Below are 8193 nucleotides of genomic sequence, written 5' to 3' on the forward strand. Positions count from 1 at the left end.
GATTAGAAATTATTTTCCAACCGTAGCTACTGGCTTCATGTGGCTTTAAACTACACATGTCTATTAAATTCCTCATTTTATGATTTGATCCACCCGCCGCCAATTATGATTTTGGTTTGGCCCGGTCCTCAGAGGCCGTGGTTTGTGGAGGGAAAAAAAGTTGTGCAAGGCTTGTAAGGAGAACGAAGCAATAGCTTCTGTCTTTCTCTCCTCTCTCTTCATAATAAACACTTCATTCTGTGAGCTAACTTGTAACAAATAAAGAAGTAGTCACATTTAACATGGTCAATTCATCAAAGAATAAGAATTATATAGAAATGAATGTTTTTCAAAGTGAGGATATGCGTATCTCGGTAACACTTTACTTGACACCCTGTTATGACACAGTCATAATATGTCATAACATCTGACATTCTTGTCATAACCTGTCATAATATGGTCAAAACACTGTCATAACACTGTCATGACCCTTATGTTTACACCTATTGTGACATGTATTGTTATTTTATAGCTGGTTATGACACCTACATAACAGTGTCAAAACCCACAAGATGTTTCCTTTCGTTTCAAAGTTTGTTTCTTAAAAAAACTTTGTTGTTGTAATGAATTATTGACACGTTTTTTTCATCATATTTTAAATAACTTATCGAAAATAGACTTTATGACACTGTGAAGAAGCATTATGACCATCATAACCATCACGTACATACATGACCCTTATGTCAGTCATCAGACAAAAAGAGGGTGTCTTGTCCTGTTCCTGAAATCTGCTCCTGCATTCATCCCAGTCATCAGTAACAGAACATTGGGGTAGGTGTATGACTGACATCAATGTGTGTGCAATTACAATGAAAATTTTATATGGTCAATGAACAGAAAATGTTTTATAACAAACATACTGTTGACACGGAGGCTACGGTGTAATGGAATGTTTTGCCTTGTGTGGTAGGTTTTGGGGGTTTTGACACCCTTATGTAGGTGTCATAACCAGCCATAAAATAACATAATATATGTCACAACAGGTCTAAATATATGTCATGACAGTGTTATGACCATATTATGACAGGTTATGTCAGCTGTTATGCCATATTATGACATGGTTATGACCGTGGTGTGTCAAGTAAAGTGTGACCTGCATCTCGCGTGTAAGTGGTATCTATGGTAACGGTTATACTGGGCTCAATTTTGTGAGTTCAAAGACAACTTTGGTAGTATGTAAACTTTGCACCAACTGATTTGTAGCAGGGCAAGGAATTAGAGAAAGGCTGTTTCTCTGAATCTCAGGCAGCCTGTTACTCTCCCCAGTCAGAGGCAGCATGCCTCTCTCACAGACTGACCAGCAGCAGCAACCTATTATCCTTATTGACGTTTACAACAAAAAAAAACATCTGGACAAAATTGTGTGTGTGTCCGGGGGAGTACTCCTCATGTTTATGCAACCTAATAAACATCCCCTAAGACTACTTCCAGAATCACCTTTATATTTTATTTCTATTTAGAAAATCGACAAACTTAATTGGCCCAGCCCAACCCATTTCTTATTTTACCTTTAGGCAAGTCAGTTAAGAACAAATTCTTATTTTCCATGACAGCCTAAGAACAGTGGGTTAACTGCCTGTTCAAGGGTAGAACGACAGATTTGTACCTTGTCAGCTCAGGGGTTTGAACTTGCAACCTACTCTAACCACTACTCTGACCAAGCTTTAACTTCCTGACTGATGTTTTGAGATGTTGCTTGAATATATCCACATAATTTTCCCAGCCTCATGATGCCATCTATTTTGTGAAGTGCACCAGTCCCTCCTGCAGCAAAGCACCCCCACAACATGATGCTGCCACGCCCGTGCTTCACGGTTGAGATGGTGTTCTTCGGCTTGCAAGACTCCCCCTTTTTCCTCCAAACATGATGGTCATTATGGCCAAACAGTTCCATTTTTGTTTCATCAGACCAGAAGACATCCAAAAAGTACAATCTTTGTCCCCATGTGCAGTTGCAAACCATAGTCTGTATTTTTTATGGCGGTTTTAGAGCAGTGGCTTCTTCCTTGCTGAGCGGCCTTTCAGGTTATGTCGATATAGGACTCGGTTTACTGTGGATATAGATACTTTTGTACTCGTTTCCTCCAGCATCTTCACAAGGTCCTGTTGTTCTGGGATTGATTTGCACTTTTCGCACCAAAGTACGTTCATCTCCAGGAGACAGAACGTGTCTCATTCCTGAACGGTATGATGACTGCGTGGTCCCATGGTGTTTATTCTTGCGTACTATTGTTTGTACAGATGAACGTGGTACCTTGAGAATTTCTTTTGATTTTCCAATGATGTCAAGCAAGGAGGCACGAAGGTAGGCCTTGAAATACATCCACACCTCCAATTGACTCAAATGATGTCAAATAGCCTATCAGAAGCTTCTAAAGCCATGACATAATTTTCTGGAATTTTCCAAGCTGTTTAAAGGCAGTCAACTTAGTGTATGTAAACTTCTGACCCACTGGAATTGTGATACAGTGAATGATAAGTGAAATAATCTGTCTGTAAACAATTGTTGGAACAATGACTTGTCATGCACAAAGTAGATGTTCTAACCAACTTGCCAAATCTATAGTTTGTTAACAATACATTTGTGGAGTGGTTGAAAAACAAGTTAATGACTCCAACCTAAATGTATGAAAACTTCCGACTTCAACTGTAGTTGAAATGTCACTGATAGTTTTTAGAGCTGAGATGGAAGAGATGGAATATCCAAATGTAGTTCAGTCTCAAAGACACCTAAAAAATTGTAGTCTCTGGTCACAGTCTTAACAAAACTGAGTTAGTGGTATATGTTACGCGGAGCGAACACAGGGGAACCCAAGAGCGGACTCAGATGCAGAAGCAGGGATGAATGAACCAAAATGTTTATTGTACACAGAGAGATATGGAGTGCAGAACCGGGGTAGCTCAGATGAGTTGCAGAAAAAGTGTAGAGTGAGGTTGTAGTTGACTGAGTTGAACAGGGTAAACAGGTCCTGAGGGGAATCCAAGGTGGTGGTGGTGAGTGAAGTCCAGAGCAAGGTGGTTGGGTAAGTGAGACGTGGTACAGGAGACAGGAACCAGGGAGCAGTACTGCAACGAGAGGACAAAACGGTGTAAAGCAGGAAAACAGCACAGCAGGGTTCAGGTTCTTGAGAACTGACAAAAGGCTAGGATAACAACTGACTGAGCAGATATTACGATCTGGCAGAGTGGAGGTGGAAGGAATGAGTATATATAGAGGTTTTGATTTATGGGACGATTTACAGCTGGTAGGGATCGGCTCTGACTCCAGCACACCTGTCTCCAACCACACAATCACAGAGAGAGAGAGAGAGAGAGAGAGAGAGAGAGAGAGAGAGAGAAATACAGGTTAGGTTGACACCAGAGGGCATAGTTGGAGCAGATGTGACAGTGTAAAGTAGCCTGACTTAGTAAAAATACCTTTAAAGGTCCAATGCAACCGTTTTTACCTCAATATCAAATTATTTCTGGTTGGCTAAGAGGTTTGGTACTCTTTTTATTGGCAGAGAGGTTTGGAACTCTTATTATTGGTCTATTAACTAATGTACTGCCTGTTGATGTCACCAGGCAGGCCAAAACACCATCCCACCAAAACAGGCTGAAATTGAGCTGAGTCTTTTCAAACAGCTCCTACACTAAAAGGGCATTATCATCATTTCACAATATTATCCAACCTTATCGTGTGTAACTAAATATAAATACTGCTCTGGGCCTTTCAAGTACTACTTAACCCCTAAAGTCGATTGATGCACTTGTGCATCAATCTCTGTTACATAACAACAACAACAACAACAACAAATCCATCAGTTTAAGCTACTGATATCTGTCTATATGAATTGGATGCGTTTCAATCCAGCACCTCCGCCAGGGTCGCACCTCCGCCAGGGTCCCACCTCCGCCAGGGTCGCACCTCCGCCAGGGTCGCACCTCCGCCAGGGTCGCACCTCTGCCAGGGTCGAACCTCCGCCAGGGTCGCACCTCCGCCAGGGTCGCACCTCCGCCAGGGTCGAACCTCCGCAGGGTCTCACCTCCGCCAGGGTCGAACCTCCGCCAGGGTCGCACCTCCGCCAGGGTCGCACCTCCACCAGGGTCGCACCTCCGCATCTGCGGTGAAAGGTGGCAGAGCTAGAGCGGTGTTTGTCAGACCATAAGACATCTCCAAATTCGGTCTTCTCACAAAAACGGTCTGATGGTTACGACCCCCACAAGTGTTGGGCCTCGTCTGAAGGTAATCTGTACAGGTTTTTTTTATTTAATAATGGATGTATGAAGGTAGTTTTATGCCTACCGGGAAAAAAAGGGGTTAAATATGTGTACATGTTTTTTTTTATATCTCTAGATTTAGGACAGAAACTTCAAAACATATGATACATTTTTTTACTTTCCATTTTGCCATTTATGAATGTGTTTTTCAATGTGTTTCAATAGGATTAGTATTCAAGGCCAAAATCAATATTTTATCAAATAACGTCTAAGACTCAAAGGAATTTAGTAGTTTTTTGGGGTGTCTGTACTTTTCTTTACTATTTTACTTTTACTCCACTACATTCCTTAAGAAAATATGTACTTTATACTCCATACATTTTCCCTGACACCCAAAAGTACTTGTTACATTTTGAATGCTTAGCAGGACAGGAAAAAATGGCCCATTTCACACACTTGTGGTCTTCCCTTCTGATCTGGTGGACCCACTTAAAGTGGTACTCCAGTCTCCTTTACACCTCATTTAACACCTGATTTACTTAACAAAACGGACATCTCAATAGGTGGTCCAGGTATGTTATGACATAGCACAAGTGGGGAAGGGGCCATTACTCTTTTGTTCTCTGTTGCTCCTCATGCAAGAGGGGAGAACGATGACATCACAAATTCCCATCAAACCAACTGCTTGAAGTGTGCAGTTGTGTCTAAAAAAGAATATGTACTTTACTCTGTTTATACTTGGGATGTCGCTTTCCAACATTAAAAGTAAAAACAACGCTGGAGGGTGTCTTCAACACAAAGGTATTGTTTGAATTGATGCCTTAGTGTTAAATCGTGCCCATGGCTATACCGTCAATAAATAAACAAGGAAATCATGCTTTCTGATGTACTTACTGATTTATAGCATTTAGTTGGGATACTTAAGTATATTTTAACATTTAATATGAATTTTGATACTTAAGTATATTTAAAACCAGATACTTTGAGACTTTTACACAGTAGTATTTCACTTGGTGACTGACTTTTACTTGAGTCTACTAAGGTATCTTTACTTTTACTCAAGTATGACAATTTGGCACTTATTCTACCACTGCCCGAGTTGCTGATTTGGTTCTTTGTGCTGAGATTAGACAACTTGTTTCCAGACATGGCCTGAAATAGATGTAATGAAATACTGCCCCCTGGTTTTACTAAACAGAAGTGCCCCTTTTTTGTATCTCTAGCAGGCACAATATTCTTGCAGTTCCTTCTCCATCCAGCAGGTGGAAGCATATGATAAGACTAGTGTGAATTCACACAGAGGGAACCGTTGTTTCAGATGTAGCTAGTTTTAGCACGAAAATATGTTGAGAATTAGTCCCTAGAGTAGCGACAGACCAGACAATCATAAAGCCACTCAAAAGGGTCAAGCATAACTGTGCACATACATATTAACACAAACACATACATATTAACACATATTAACACTAACACAGACATATTAACACTAACACAGACATATTAACACTAACACAGACATATTAACACTGACAGATACATATTATTTAACACTAACACTAGACAGAAACCTGAGCACAACATACAGAGATATACACTCTGTGGCATAGAAACACAAGTGGGTGTTGCGGTTGCATCTCTCGGTGCATGCTGAGCACAGAAATAGTAACAACCTCTGTGAAGGCTGAATGTATCCCAACACTGTATGTGTCTGTGAAGGCTGAAGGCATTCCACCACTGAATGTGTCTGTGAAGGCTGAAGGCATTCCACCACTGAATGTGTCTGTTAAGGCTGAAGACATCCCACCACTGTATGTGTCTGTGAAGGCATTCCACCACTGAATGTGTCTGTGAAGGCTGAAGGCATTCCACCACTGAATGTGTCTGTGAAGGCTGAAGGCATTCCACCACTGAATGTGTCTGTTAAGGCTGAAGGCATCCCACCACTGTCTGTGTCTGTGAAGGATGGAGGCATCCCACCACTGTATGTGTCTGTGAAGGATGGAGGCATCCCACCACTGTATGTGTCTGTGAAGGATGGAGGCATCCCACCACTGTATGTGTCTGTGAAGGCTGAAGGCATCCCACGGCTGTATGTATCTGTGAAGGCTGAAGGTATCCCACTACTGTATGTGTCTGTGAAAGCTGAAGGCTGAAGGCATCCCACGGCTGTATGTATCTGTGAAGGCTGAAGGTATCCCACTACTGTATGTGTCTGTGAAAGCTGAAGGCTGAAGGCATCCCACGGCTGTATGTATCTGTGAAGGCTGAAGGTATCCCACTACTGTATGTGTCTGTGAAAGCTGAAGGCTGAAGGCATCCCACCACTGTATGTATCCTGTCCATATGTCAACTGCTGCACTGCATGCCTCTCTCAAACTGACTGTGCTGCATCACGCTGGAAACTCCCCTGCTATTCCCCAGTGTGTTTGTTTGTGTGTGTGTGGTGTGTGTCAAATCAAATCAAAGTTGTGTGTGTGTGTGTGTGAGAGAGAGAATGAGAGAGTGTCTGTGTGCATGTGTCTCTGTACATGTGTCTGTGTGTATGTATAGCCTCTCTCTCTCTATGTGTGTGTGAGAGAGAGAATGAGAGTGTCTGTGTACATGTGTCTCTGTGTATGTATAGCATCTCTCTGTGTGTGTGTGTGAGAGAGAGAGAATGAGAGAGTGTCTGTGTGCATGTGTCTCTGTGTATGTATAGCCCCTCTCTGTGTGTGTGAGAGAGAGAATGAGAGAGTGTCTATGTACATGTGTCTGTGTGTATGTATAGCCTCTCTCTGTGTGTGTGTGTGTGAGAGAGAGAATGAGAGAGTGTCTATGTACATGTGTCTGTGTGTATGTATAGCCCCTCTCTGTGTGTGTGAGAGAGAGAATGAGAGAGTGTCTGTGTACATGTGTCTGTGTGTATGTATAGCCTCTCTCTGTGTGTGTGAGAGAGAGAATGAGAGAGTGTCTATGTACATGTGTCTGTGTGTATGTATAGCCTCTCTCTATGTGTGTGAGAGAGAGAATGAGAGAGTGTCTGTGTACATGTGTCTCTGTGTATGTATAGCCCCTCTCTGTGTGTGTGTGTGTGAGAGAGAGAATGAGAGAGTGTCTGTGTACATGTGTCTCTGTGTATGTATAGCCTCTCTCTGTGTGTGTGTGAGAGAGAGAATGAGAGAGTGTCTATGTACATGTGTCTGTGTGTATGTATAGCCCCTCTCTGTGTGTGTGTGTGTGAGAGAGAGAATGAGAGAGTGTCTGTGTACATGTGTCTCTGTGTATGTATAGCCTCTCTCTGTGTGTGTGTGAGAGAGAGAATGAGAGAGTGTCTATGTACATGTGTCTGTGTGTATGTATAGCCCCTCTCTATGTGTGTGTGTGTGAGAGAGAGAATGAGAGAGTGTCTATGTACATGTGTCTGTGTGTATGTATAGCCTCTCTCTATGTGTGTGTGAGAGAGAGAATGAGAGAGTGTCTATGTACATGTGTCTGTGTGTATGTATAGCCTCTCTCTGTGTGTGTGTGAGAGAGAGAATGAGAGAGTGTCTGTGTACATGTGTCTGTGTGTATGTATAGCCTCTCTCTCTGTGTGTGTGAGAGAGAGAATGAGAGAGTGTCTATGTACATGTGTCTGTGTGTATGTATAGCCTCTCTCTCTGTGTGTGTGAGAGAGAGAATGAGAGAGTGTCTATGTACATGTGTCTGTGTGTATGTATAGCCTCTCTCTCTGTGTGTGTGAGAGAGAGAATGAGAGAGTGTCTATGTACATGTGTCTGTGTGTATGTATAGCCTCTCTCTCTGTGTGTGTGTGTGTGAGAGAGAGAATGAGAGAGTGTCTATGTACATGTGTCTGTGTGTATGTATAGCCTCTCTCTCTGTGTGTGTGTGTGTGAGAGAGAGAATGAGAGAGTGTCTGTGTACATGTGTCTCTGTGTATGTATAGCCTCTCTCTCTGTGTGTGTGTGTGTGAGA

The sequence above is a fragment of the Oncorhynchus tshawytscha genome, linkage group LG16 (assembly GCF_018296145.1).
Source record: "Oncorhynchus tshawytscha isolate Ot180627B linkage group LG16, Otsh_v2.0, whole genome shotgun sequence".
In the NCBI taxonomy this organism is placed as follows: domain Eukaryota; kingdom Metazoa; phylum Chordata; class Actinopteri; order Salmoniformes; family Salmonidae; genus Oncorhynchus; species Oncorhynchus tshawytscha.